Here is a 14,293-nt window from a genome sequence, read left to right on the forward strand (position 1 = left end):
GTAAACTGTAATGGGAATTAAGAAAAGGGAGAATGGTTTGAAAGTGGCATAGAGCTAAATTTCTAAGGATGACTTTAATTGAAGAGGCAAAGATGTGGGAATACTCTTTGTAAACCAATTCAAATTGGTTTAAGACAAAAGGGGGAGGGGAGGATTTGTTTCTTATTACTGAAAAGATCATGCATAGGTAAATCTAGAAGCTCAAATTATATCATCAGGTATCTGTCAGTTGCTATTTCTAGTAGTGCTAAAAGAGCACTGTTCTTTTCTAAAAGTCCTCAAAGTCCCTGAGGACTCTCATTGGACCAGCTTGAGTTGTGTGCTCTTCATTGAACTGATTGTTGTGACCAAGGGTTCTCTGATTAGCCAGGTTTAGGTCACATGTCCATCCAAACCATGGACTGAGATAAGGGTTTAATGGTCTCCAAAGGAAATTTTGAGTGATGTTACCAAAAGGTAAAGTCTATTCTGGACAGGGAAGCACAACAATTTTTGGTGTAGTTTGGGAGTAATAACATAAGCTAGATGGAGAGGAAGGCAAAAACTGAACTGATTATAACCCATATGAAGAAGTGGGGGGGAAACATTTTACTAATTCATGTGGTATAAAATTATTAGAACCTTTAAAAATTAGAAAAGTTTGGATGAATCACTAAGCCAAGGAGATTCATTTTAATTCTGAAGCAGCAATGTGATATGGTAAAAGTAGTATTATAGAATGCTTAATCAGACAAAAGCCAGGGGATAAACTGTTGTCAGGAAGATCACATGAGGAGGTGGTTCGAATAATTCTAAAATGGTGTGATAAAGGTTTATGCTAGACAGTGATAGTGAAAGGAAGAGTTTAAGGTAAATCCAGATGGTATTTTCTAGGGAAGAAAAAACAGAGTTGAATATAGGGGATAACTAAAGAGAAGAATCAAAAGAGATGACAGCCTTAGCCAGATTATTGGCCTGCTGACTGAAGGGTCCCGGGTCAAGGGCACCTACCCAGGTTGCCAGGCTCGATCCCCAGTAGGGGGGTTGCAGGAGGCAGCCAATCAATGATTCTCTCTCATCACTGATGTTTCTATCTCTCCCTCTCGCTTCCTTTCTGAATCAACAACAACAAAAGAGATGACAAAGGTTGTATCCAAAATTACAAAGAAATATATAAGGAGACTGGGTTTCTCCTTCCACAATACCCCTACCCTAGAAGCCTGCTCTTTTATCCTATGATATCCATCAGTAGGCTAGATAAAGACTACTACAGATTCTAAGCACTGAAGGATTATGGTACCTCACCTCCCTCATCATATGTGATCCCAAGTAAGACTATTAAATTGTGAATAAGTGTGAGAAGTCCAGCAGTCAAGATTTGTCATATGATGCTAGTGTGATGCTTCTTCTAATGTTAACATCTTGCATAATCATAGTACAATGGTCAAAATTAAGAAGTTGGTAGAGTAGCATTAACTAAGCCACAGAATTTATATGCATTTCACAGGTTTTCCTACTAATGTTCTATTGTTCCAGAAGTCAATCTAAGATCTGGCATTCTATTTAGTCATCACCTCCCTTCATTTTATGTGTCTGCCTGGGATATCTCTTCAGTCTTTCTTTTTCTTTCATGATCTTAACACTTTGGAAAAGTACTGTGACCATTTTTTTTTCATATGATGCTACTCAGCTGGGCTTGGCTGGTGTCTTCTCTTGATTAGAATACCACAGAAATGATGTGTCCTTATGTTAGAGGATATGTAAAGTCAAATAAATGTTTTTAATCAAGGGAATGGCATGAAACTATTTACTCTTTGGAAAGATAACTCTGACAGCTAGAACTGGAGTCAAGGAAGGCTGTCAAAGCCACCAATGAAGAGGCTGTTGTAATAGCTAGGCAGAGGATGAAGGTAGTCTGAACAAAGGCTGTGGCTGCAGGAATGGGGATGAAAGTCTGAATATGAGATTTCTGAAGTAGAATTACCAAGATTTGGGGCTGTTTCCCTGAGTGAGATGAGAAGAGAGAGGAACTGAGGATAATTATTAGAATACTAGAAGCCCATTGCAAAGAGATTTGTGCAATAGGCCTTCATTCCCCTGGCTGCCGGCACCGGTTTTCCTCCGGCATTCGGGACTCAGGCCTTCGCTCCAACCGCAGCAGAGAAGCCAAGCCTCTTCAGTCCTCAGTTGTCTTCAGTCTTCAGTCTTTGTTCCGTCCTGGCATATGCAAATTAACCACCATCTTTGTTGGGTTAATTTGCATACTCATCCTGATTGGCTGGAGGGCGTGGCAGAGTGACACCAATTTGCATGTTTCTCTTTTATTAGTGTAGACTAGAGGCCTGGTGCACAAAAATTTGTGCACTCAGGGGGGTCCCTCAGCCTGGCCTATGACCTCTTACAGTCTGGGAACTCTCGGAGGGTGTCCACCTGCTGGCTTAGGCCCGCTCCCTGGGGGGATCGGGCGCAAGCTGGCAGTCAGACATCCCTCTGGCAGCCCGGCAGCCCTTGGGGGATGTCCACTTACCAGCAGGGAGCAGACCTAAGCTGCAGTCGGACATCCTTAGAGCTGCTGAGGAGACAGGAGAGACTCCCGCCACCACCGCTGTGCTGGCAGCCGTCAGCCTGGCTTGTGGCTGAGCAGTGCTCCCCCTGTGGGAGTGCACTGACCACCAGGGGACAGCTCCTGCATTGAGCGTCTGCCCCCTGGTGGTCAGTGTGTGTCATAGTGACCAGTCATTCCCAGTTGTTCTGCTGTTAGGGTCAATTTGCATATTACCCTTTTCTTATATAGGATAGAGGCCTGGTGCACAGGTGGGGGCCAGCTGGTTTGCCCTGAAGGGTGTCCCGGATCAGGGTGGGGGTCCCACTGGAGTGCCTGGCCAGCCTAGGTGAGGGGCTGATGGCTGTTTGCAGCCGGTCACATCCCCTTCAGGGTGGGGGTCCCCACTGGGGTGCCTGGCCAGCCTGGGTGAGGGGCTGATGGCTGTTTGCAGCTGGTCACACCCCCTTCAGGGTGGGGTGGTCCCCACTGGGGTGCCTGGCCAGTCTGGGTGAGGGGCTGAGGGCCGTTTTCAGGCTGGCCAAGCCCCCCGGTGATGGAAGCTCCCAGCCTCTCCTTTTTTTTCTTTTTTTCTTTTTATTCTGGGATTTATTTACCCTCTATAATTGAAACTTTGTAGCCTTGAGTGGAGCTCAGAGCCGGCCAGGGCGGCTGGGAAGCTTGGCTTCCTCCATTGCCAGGGGCAACCCAAGCCTCCTGCTCGCTCCAGCTCCGTGGCCACAGCTGGCTGACAGCAGGTATCTGGGGTTTATTTATCTTCTACTAGAGGCCCGGTGCACAAAAATTTGTGCACTTGGGGAGGGATGGGGGGGTCCCTCAGCCCGGCCTGTGCCCTCTCCCAGTCTGGGACCCCTCGGGAGATAACGACCTGCTGGCTTAGACCTGCTGCCGGGTGGCAGAGGGCAGGCCCAATCCCTAGGTGCAGCCCCTGGTCGGGCTCAGAGCAGGGCCATTTGGGGAGTTGGGGCACCGCCCCATGTCATGCACAGAGCAGGGAGGATCAGGAGGTTGCGATGCCACCCTCAGTCACGCTCAGGGTAGGGCCGATTGGGGGGTTGGGGCACCGCCCCCTGTCACACTCAAGGCAGGGTCGATGGGGAGGTTGCGGCGCAACCCCCTGTCACGCACAGAGCAGGGCCAATCAGGGGGTTGGGGCGCTGGCCCCTGTCACTCACAGAGCAGAGCCCATCAGAGGGGTTGGGGCGCCGCCACTCTCACACTCAGGGCAGGGCCGAAGGGGAGGTTATGGCTCTACCCCGTCACACACAGAGCAGGACCCGTTGAGGGGGGGGCGGGGGGGGAGGGGGTTGGGGCACCACACCCTGTCACACACAGAGCAGGGCCGATCAGGGGGTTGGGGCACTGCACCCTGTCACACACAGAGCCGCAGAGCGATCAGGGGGTTGGGGAGCTCCCCCCATCAGGCACAGAGCAGGGCTGATCAGGGGGTTGGGGTGCCTTCCCCTGTCCCGAACAGAGCAGGGCGGATAGGGAGGTTGTGGCCCCGCCCCCTGTCGCACACAGAGCCGCAGGGCGATCAGGGGGTTCAGGGGGTTCAGGGGGTTTGGGCACTGCCCCCTGTCACACTGATGCCGGTGCCGGGAGGCCTCGCGGCTCCGCTGATCCCCGTGCACTGGGTGTGTGTGTGTGTGGGGAGTGTCCCTCAGCCCAGCCTGCCCCCTCTCACATACTGGGAGCCCTCAGGCGTTGACCCCCATCACCCTCCAATCGCAGGGTCGGCCCCTTGCCCAGGCCTGATGCCTGTGGCCTAGGCGTTCGGCCCGGGCAGCGGGGACCCGCAGCTGCAGCGGCCCCATGATCGTGGGCTTCGCTTTAGGCCCAGGCAAGGGACCCCTAGCTCCTGGGACTGCCAGCTTCGACCGTGCCCAGCTCCCATCACTGGCTCCACCCCTACTTCCTGCTATCACTGGCCAGGGCGGAAAAGGCACCTGATTCTCCGATCATGGCTGGGGGGCAGGGCAAAGGCGGCCCCAGGGCTGCCTTTGCCCTGCCCCCCAGCTCTTAGCTCCCCCCTGGGTTTCCGATCACTGTCAGTGGCAGGGGGCTTCTTCCTGCTTTCCCTTTGGCCTCCCTGCATTGTGCCTACATATGCAAATTAACCGCCATCTTGTTGGCAGTTAACTGCCATCTCAGTTGGCAGTTAATTTGCATATAGCCCTGATTAGCCAATGAAAAGGGTAGCTCGTACACCAATTACCATTTTTCTCTTTTATTAGTGTTGATAATTGAAACTTTGTTGCCTTGAGTGGAGCTCAGAGCCGGCCGCGGCAGGTGGGAAGCTCGGCTTCCTCCATCACTGGAGCAACCAAGCCTCCTGCTTGCTCCAGCTCCGTGGCTGCCGGCTGCCATCTTGGTTGGGTCAATTTGCATATAGTCGCTCTGATTGGCTGGTGGGCATGGCTTAAGGCATAGCGAAGGTACGGTCAATTTGCGTGTTTGTCCTTTATTAGTGTAGATTAGAATATCAGATAGATGGTTGACTCCATTACCAATTGGTGGCTAAGATCTTTGTAATGCAGATTCCTTAAGAAGATTTTTAAAAATGATTTGCTGGTGTGTAGCTGCTATAGGAAGCTGCTTGAGTGTTAGTGGGCAGGGGGGGGGGGCGGGGGAGGAGAGGGAGCTAATAGGGAGAAAGAAATGCTTAGCCATTCATTTACTCTTGTTTTCAAGTTTCAGGTTTGGAAATTCAATATCTTGAGTTTATATCAATGAATAAGGACTAGGTAGGAGTGTCAACATCGCATCATGGTGTCATTTTGTCTGGGTAAAGGGAATTTTTATATGTACTTGAAAAATATTTGTGTAATATTGCATAAATGAGTTAGTATGTCTGATCCAGGGGCAAGGGACAGCGGGCAACAGAATGTGATGGGATCCATTGCACATTTGTCCCATGGCCAGGAATAGTTCATACAAACTGGCTGTGATTATAACTCCATACAGTGAAGCCAAGATGGAAATTGAAGAGTAAAGGAGTGAAAATTAATCTTTCTTGCTCATTTCTATGTTAGACATCGAGTAAAGAAAAAGACCCTTCAGTTTCCCTAATGTTGGAGAAGCCTATCTAATCTTCCATTACATAATAGCTGGTCCTATCATAGTGCATCATGGAGGGAAGAGGGAATTTAGTTCACTTCAAGTTGTAGGGTTATAATTATATGTTAATATCAATATTCCATAATAAAACAAAGTTGTTTTAAACTAGGCTGCACATTATAATCATCTGTAGAGCTTTAAACAAACAAATAAAAAAATGCCCACCCCAATTGATTCTGATGGAGCAGATGTATTATTTAGAATTTCTTTGGCTGAGAGTGGCAGAAATGCAACTCACATCAGCCTCAGCCAACAATTTTGAGTGGGCTGTGTATTAGTTATCTACTACTGTGTAACAAATTGCCCAATTACCCAAAAATGAGCAGCTTAAAACAGTTTCCTCGTACAGTTTCTGTGAATCAGGATTTTGGGAGTGACTTATATGGTGGTTCTGCCTCAGGGACTCTCCCGAAGTTGAAATCAAGGTGTCAGCTGGGCTTCAGTCCTCTACAGCAGCGGTTCTCAACCTGTGGGTCGTGACCCCTTTGGTGGTCGAACAACCCTTTCACAGGGGTCGCCTAAGACCATCCTGTATATCAGATATTTACATTACGATTCATAACAGTAGCAACATTACAGTTATGAAGTAGCAACGAAAATAATTTTATGGTTGGGTCACAACATGAGGAACTGTATTTAAAGGGCCAGAAGGTTGAGAACCACTGCTCTACAGGCTTGTCTGGGGTTGGAGTATCTACTCCTAAGGTGGCTTAGTTACCTGGCTGGCAAGTTGGTGCTGGCTGTTGGCAGGTGACCCTACAATTTTACCACATGGATTTTTGCACAGGGCTGCTGGAGTCTTCTGACATCATGTTGGTTTTCTCCAGATCGGGCAATCAAAGACAGGAAGGCAGAAGCAGCTTGATATAACTTATGGCTGGAATTAAGGTGTCTGTCCTTGAATAGGAGGAGTGGGATGGTAGTCATAGGTCAGATGATGTACTGTTGCAAAGCCTAAAGCCCATCCTTATACAGAGTTTTAGGTCCTAGAGCCATATGTGCCACCACACCCAGTCATTTTTTTTTAATGAGGTGAAAATGATTCAAATAAGTATCAAGGGAAGACTTACAGGGGAAAGAATACTAATTAAAAAACTCCGAAGGGTTATGTGTGACTCACCTCTGTTCACGGTAATAGGCTTAGATCTGTCTTAATAACACTTTAACATTTGAGGAGCTTCTTTAGAGTCTTATAGATGGTTTCGTAACATTTTATTTTATCTTAAGAACAATCTTAGGTTTCTAGGATGGAGTCAAAAGGGTTGGGACTAAAAGATGGAGCTAATAATAGTGAACACCCACCAGGTGCCAGGCATTTGACTGGGTGCTTTATATTTATTAACCCCTTTAACCAAATACCATGAGGTTGATGTTAATAATTTCAATTTTGAGAGAGGCGTGGCTTCCTTGGGCTCAGAGAAGTTATATGACATGCCCAAGGTCAAGCATCAGAGCTGGGAGAGAACCCAGGTTTTCCTACTCACAGTCCCACCTGGTTTCCACTTGGCTGTTTCACTTTTTAGCCTGTCCAGCTATTGCTGCTGCCTTCTCCATGTGCTATGTCCTTGATTCAGTCTTCATCTTCTGGCAGCATGGGACTTCCCAAAAGACAGGGGACACTATAATTGCAGACCCTGACTTATTGTATCCTAAGAATGGTGTTTTGGCTTTATTTGTTTGTTTTGGTGAGCACTTTATTAGAAGCCTCATTACAAGCATAACAGAAAGAAGCGGAGGGGAGTGGCGGGGCGGGGGGGGGGGGAGGACAAAGAAAAGTATATTGGCTTGGTAAAGAGACCTAGTTTATAATCCATACTGAAATAAATCCAAGTCTCTAGGATTGTTTGATTTTTATTAAAAATCTGTACCCAATGCAGACTATTTGAGTGGCCTCAAATAACATCTTGGCACCTCATTTTCCTTTGTTGTCAAGTGGGGTAATACCTAAGATTGGCCTACCTTCCATGGATGTGGAAATATCAGTGGCATGAAAGATGGGAAGCACTTTGTGTTCCTGCATGTGTTTGGGTGGAACCAAAATCTCCTGAGTCCCTTTTTGTATCATCCAAAACTTAGACTTCCTCTATTGCTGGATTAAAAAACAAACAAACTTGGTCTTCCTCTATTTCTGGATTTTAAAAAAAAAAGCACAAACAATCCTTGCACACATGAGCTGTGCAATCTTATCACTCTTTCTACTTTAGACTTTCTTTGCTAAAATTAAACGGCACAACACCAAGGTTTCCTCTATAATCTTCATCGATGACACCAACTCCTGCATCTAAGAAGCGTTTTGCAGGCAAACCAGAACTACAGGTATGTTTCCATAACATCCGGAAGAAAGAGCTACTTTAAAATTTTTATTTTTAATCCTCACCTGAGGACATCCTTTCCATTAACTCTAGAGAGAGGAGAGGGGGGAGGGAGAGAGGGAGAAACACAATTGGTTGCCTCCCGCACCTCCCCCATCTGTGGATCAAACCCTAGACCCCTGGTGCATGGGACGACACACAACCAACTGAGCCACACAGGCCAGGGCAAGAGGTATCTTAATTTTAGTTTTCACAAGGGCTTTCTCCATAGGTGTGGTATTTTATAAGCATATGGTCATAGCCTGTGGCCCACGCAGACCTCTTGCTCAGAACCATGGCATTCTCTGAGAACGGGCAAAGAGGGGCCTCCTGCCGATCCTTCACAAGCCGCCCGCTTGTTGGGGGAGATGGCAACTGTTTCTTCAGAGTAGGGCATGGCAGAGCCGAACACGGGGGAGGTGGGAGCAGAGGGAACATCAGGGAGCAGGATGAGCCCAGCCACACCAGGTTCTTGCATGTATTTTCCATAAAGCTAAGTAACCTCCTACGAGAGGTAACTCAAAACCTAGGAAAATGATTATTTAATCACGGAATCCAGTGCAGATTTATATGCTTCCTACTGTGATTAGTATTATTAGCCTAGACAGAGAAGATGACTCTCCCTGATGCCTCTGTGCCTTATTTTACCACATCTTCCATTTTTTTTTCAACATGAAGAGGGACAAAAACTGAATACCAGGATAAACAAGTCCCAAAAGATTCTATCTTTTGCCTGGAGAGAGAGATAGCAGCAGCTCACTCGCAAAGATAAGTTCAAGGAACATGTTGAATGCACATGGCACTTTGAATTAAGTAGCTACAGATTCCATGTACTACTCTGTCAGCTGGCTGTTGTGTTGATATTATAATAAAATGAGCATAGAATGTTCCAAAGTTAGAAGGCTACTCTGATTGGTTCTTGGATTTTGAATTATGCAAGCCCTTTTATAGTATAGAAATTGGGTGGCCAAGAGCTATGGGGGTATAATTGCAAGCTAAGTGCAGTGACCATAGCAAGCCAGGTCACAGAGATCTGTCTTAATAACAGCAATTTAGGGCTTACTGTAGCTTCATGAGATAATATAGCATGGTGGTTCACTATTTGGGACATGAAGACGGGTTCCAAACCTTGTTCTAAGTGTTAGCAGTGGGACTTGGGTCCTTATTTTACAACTCAAAGCCTATTATTTATCCAGTTGTTAGAGGATTAAATAAAGTAATGTATAGAAAGTATTGCCAAATATATTTTCTAAAAAGTTGAAAACATGACTCTCATACAAATATAAAGTGAACACATGTTAAAGATTCACTTAACATGTTAATGAGGTAATTGGCTACCGGTGGTGTGGCTGGTTCAAAGAAAATTGGAGAGAGCAATGCATTTATGGTGGCTGAAGGAAAAAGGTTTGAATTATCTCTAGGGGACAAATTTAATTGTCATCGCTATCAGCAGTTGGTTTCAAGTGGAGATAATTTTCCCCTCCAAGTGTCATTTGGTAATGTCTGGAGACATTTGTGTGTGTGTGTCTGTGAGTATATATTTTTAAAAAGCCGAAACTGGTTTGGCTCAGTGGATAGAGCGTCAGCTTGCGGACTGAAAGGTCACAGGTTCGATTCTGGTCAAGGGCATGTACCTGGGTTGCGGGCACATCCCCAGTGGGAGATGTGCAAGAGGCAGCTGATCGATGTTTCTCTCTCATCGATGTTTCTAACTCTCTATCTCTCTCCCTTCCTCTCTGTAAAAAAATCAATAAAATATATTTTTTAAAAAATTTTAAGTTGAATTTATTGGGGTGACATTGTTTAATAAAATGATATAGGTTTCAAGTGTACAATTCTATAATCATTTGTATTTGTATTGTGTGTTCACCACTCAAAGTCAAGTTTTTTTCTGTCACCATTTATCTCCACTTTATCCTCTTCTACCTCCCCCACCCCCTTTCCCTCTGATAATCACCATACTGTTGTCTGTGTCTGAGGTTTTTGCTTGTTTTTTGTTTTGTTTTGTTTTGTTTTTAGCCATAGATTTCTGTTGGGTTTTTTTTGAAATATATTTTATTGATTTTTTTTACAGAGAGGAAGGGAGAGGGATAGAGAGTTAGAAACATCGATCAGCTGCCTCCTGCACACCTTCTACTGGGGATGTGCCCACAACCAAGGTACATGCCCTCGACCGGAATCAAACCTGGGACCCTTCAGTCCGCAGGCTGATGCTCTATCCACTGAGCCAAACTAGTCAGGGCTTGTTGTTGTTGTTTTGCTTAATCTCTTAACCTATTTCAGCCACCCCCCCCCCCACACACACACACATCTTCTTCTCTCTCATAGCTGTCAGTCTGTTCTCTGTATCTATGAATCTATTTCTATTTTGTTTGTTAGTTTATTTTGTTCATTAGAGTCTACATATAAATGAAATCATATGGCACTTGTCTTTCTCTGACTGGCTTATTTATCTTAGCATAATACTCTCCAGGTCTATCCATGTTGTTGAAAAAGGTAAGATTTATTTCATTTTTTTTACAGCTGAGTAGTATTCCATTGTATAACTATACCACAAATTTTTTATCCATTCATCTACCGACGGGCACTTGGGTTGCTTCCAAATCTTGGTTATTGTAAATAACACTGCAATGAACATAGGGTGTGCATATATTCTTTCAAATTAGTGTTTCAGATTTCTTTGAATATATTCCCAGAAGCAGTTCATTTTTAATTTTTTGAGGACCCTCCATACTGTTTTCCACAGTTGCTGCACCTATCTGCATTTCCACCAACAGTGCACTAGGATTCCCTTTTATCTGTAGATATTTTTGCTGTCCTAACCTGGGAGAGGGGAGCACTACTGACATCTGGTGTATAGAGAATAGGGATGATGCTAACCATCCTTCAATGCACAGGATAGTCCCCCAGAGAAAAGAATTATCTAGAAATGACAAGAGTGCTGAGGCTAAAAAACCCTAGCTCTCAGTTCCCACAAGACAGCATCTACCCTTATGAGAATTAAACTATCCTAATCAAGAGAAAATAGCAAATCAAACAGGTATATATTGCTAGAGAATTGGCTAATCCATGGGTGAGCTGCCTCCAGCGGTCACCAACCAGTGGTCCATGAGGTCCGACAGGTTGTCTAGTAGACCCTAGAATGCTTAGATAACTTGAAAAGGACATCCAGTAAACTCTTTTGCCTATTTTCAAGCTTTGGAAAATTTTCTTAGCAGCACTTGACATCATACCTAGCACATGCTAAGTGATCAATAAAGGTTAGTTACTATAAATTTATAGGTCACTAGATAGATGTCCAAATGCTCATACAGTAAAATGAACACGGCACTAGAACTTGTCTTTAGAGAATATTATAGAAGCATCATCATTGTTGTAAATTACTTCCCTGTTGAATTATTTCATCATGGTCACTTTGATGTTTTAGTCTTTCTATATAACCTTCAGAACTATGGATCATAGATCCTGTTAAAAACAAAACACCATGTTTAAAAATTTTCCTGAAATCCTCACTGAAGAAAACAAGCTTCTCTTCCAGCCTGAGAAATTTTACTGTCAAATTGAGACTATCCAAAATAGACTTAGAAAATCCATGTAATGTCTGCTGTAAAAACAGGTATGGTAACGTAAAGATCATAGGATTGTAGGCTATGGCCCTTTTGATGGACAAAAATGTTTTCATTCTATGAGCATGGTATCCCAGAGATAAGAGATGGGAAAAAATTTTTAAAAAAGGAACCACATAGTTGCCAAAATTTATCTTCTATAAATCAGTTGAATAGTATATAACCAATAGTTGTATCAATCTGAGTCCATTAGGGGAGAGAAACCACAAAGTACTGTGAACAAGAAAAGTTTAATTAAATAATTGTATACGTTCTTACATAAAATAAATATAATTATTCTTAAAAAATTAATAATTGCATTATAGAAATTAAATAAACAGGTACATCATAGTTATACATAAATAAAATATATTTTAAATATATTTATTTATATAAATATGTGTATTAAAATATAAAAAGACCTAAATAACTTAATCATTTTGATTATATATTTATTATGTAAATAGAATATACACAAGGTATTGGCTACTAAGAAATAACGAGAACTCTTAAGGAACAGCCACATCTCCTATGACTGAGAAAGAGATGAGCTAGTAATGAGAGCCAGACCTTGTTGGAGAAGCCCTGGCCGGGTAGCTCAGTTTGTTAGAGCATCAATACACCAAGGTTGCAGGTTCGGTCCCCAATCAGGGCACGTACAAGACTCAACCAACAACTGGGTAAATAAGTGGAATAACAAATCCATCTCCCTCCCTCCCGACCTCCTGTCTCCTCTCCCTCTCCCTCTCCCTCTCCCTCTTCCTCTCCCTCTCCCTCTCCCTCTCCTTCTCCCTGTCCCTCTCCCTCTTCCTCTCCCTGTCCCTGTCCCTCTCTTCAGTTTAAAAAAAAAAAGGAAGAAGGCTCTGCCCTGGCTCACTGAATGGCACAGAAGTAGCTGTGCTGCCACGTCAGCCGAACTTGCTAGAAATCTGTCCTCTGGAATTTTGGGTGCTTTGGAAAAGCCACTTATTGGAGGTGTCTCATCAGAACTTTGCTACAGTTGCTGACTTACAGGAAGCAAAGCCTTTTTCTTTTTCAAATGTCTCTCCAGTGCCCTCTGTTGACAAACTAACATTGTTCCACCTGGCAAAGGAAAAATAGTTAAGGGCCCAGATTAATTTTTACAGGTGAGGCAAAATGAAGATTTTGAATCTAAGAGTGAATGAAATAAAAAATTGGCACAAGAATGATTTTGCAATGCTTTTAGGGGCTAAAAACACTGGTAATTTCAAGCTGGTAGCGTCCAAATAGCCAGGGTGGGGCCTCATGGGCCTGTGAGCTGCTATTTGTCCACTATCGTGCAAGTGCAATAAATCTAAAAGTGTGGTCCCTGGGTCAGCGATAATATCATCGGGGAACTTGTTAGAAATGCAAATTCCAGGGCCCTGTCCCCAAACTATTGAGTCAGAAACTGGGGTTGGGGGCCAGCCATCTGTCTTAATGAGCCCTCCAATTAATTCAGATACATGCTAAGGTTTAAGAACCACTGCTGTAACAATTAGTTCTAGGAACTTGCTGTGCAGGCTTGAAGGGAAGAGTCAATAGGGATATCTTTGCATGAGTTTTAGTCTCAATTTTTTATCTTGAGTAAAACAACTCAACTTCCCTAGGATCTGGAAGCTAGCAAGGATATTATTATCTCTATTTTTGCTATATGGATGACATCTTTGTGGACTCTGTGAGTGTAACTGCATTGGGATACACTCTGGTAAAATAATTTTTATATGTTTTAATTGATTTTTAGAGAGAGAGCACGGGAGAGAGATAGAAACATCAGAGAGAAACATCATCAATAAGCTGCATCCTGCATGCCCCCTACTGGGTCCCATTCAGAAAAGTTTCACAGTCACTGGTCTAGAGGAACTAACCCACTGTTTGTGAGCTATGCTACATCTATGTACTCCTTGGAGTGAGAATAACTCATTAAGATAAATTCCTGGCCACTGTCATGGATAACTATTTATTGTTCCACATATAATCATGTGTGCTAGAACAAACAAAACAACAGCTGTCTCTGTACTAAAGTACATGTTGTATCTCTGTTAAGGTTCTTGAATAAGGTTCTTGGTTAATGTTATAATTCACCCAGGAAAAATACAGTGCATTCTATTTGTATGCTGTTACTTGCAGACTTTGGGAATAAATATAATAGAAATTAATGGGGAATTTCAATTCTCATTTTCCTAAATCTTCAGACTAGCAACAGTATTCTAAGGCTGTTGAGATTATAGGGATTCTGGAGCCAGAAATGCTGGTTTTTCTGTCAAGAACTAAATAGAGTCCGAGTCTCATTAATCCTTGCATTAAATTTAAGCCTATCCTAAGATATCCAGTGTCATTTGCAATTGGTAAAATAATCCTTGACTTCCAGGAATGAAATAGTTGGAGAATCAGAAGAATATCACAAAGGGTGGCTGGCTGCAGTAGAATTCTTGTGTTGGAGTGTTGGGAAAATAAATATTGTTACCTTTAATGGTTTTTCTTAAACCAAGGAAACCTAGCTTAATACTTAGTGACTTTGACTTAGAAATCCAGTGATAAATCTACTGCATTCTTTAAAAAAAAAAATATATATATATATTGATTTCAGAGAAGAAGGGAGAGAGAAACTTCAATGATGAGAGAGAATCACTGATCAGCTGCCTCCTGCACCCCATACTGGTGACTGAGCCCGC

The sequence above is a fragment of the Myotis daubentonii genome, chromosome 11, assembly GCF_963259705.1.
Source record: "Myotis daubentonii chromosome 11, mMyoDau2.1, whole genome shotgun sequence".
NCBI lineage: Eukaryota > Metazoa > Chordata > Mammalia > Chiroptera > Vespertilionidae > Myotis > Myotis daubentonii.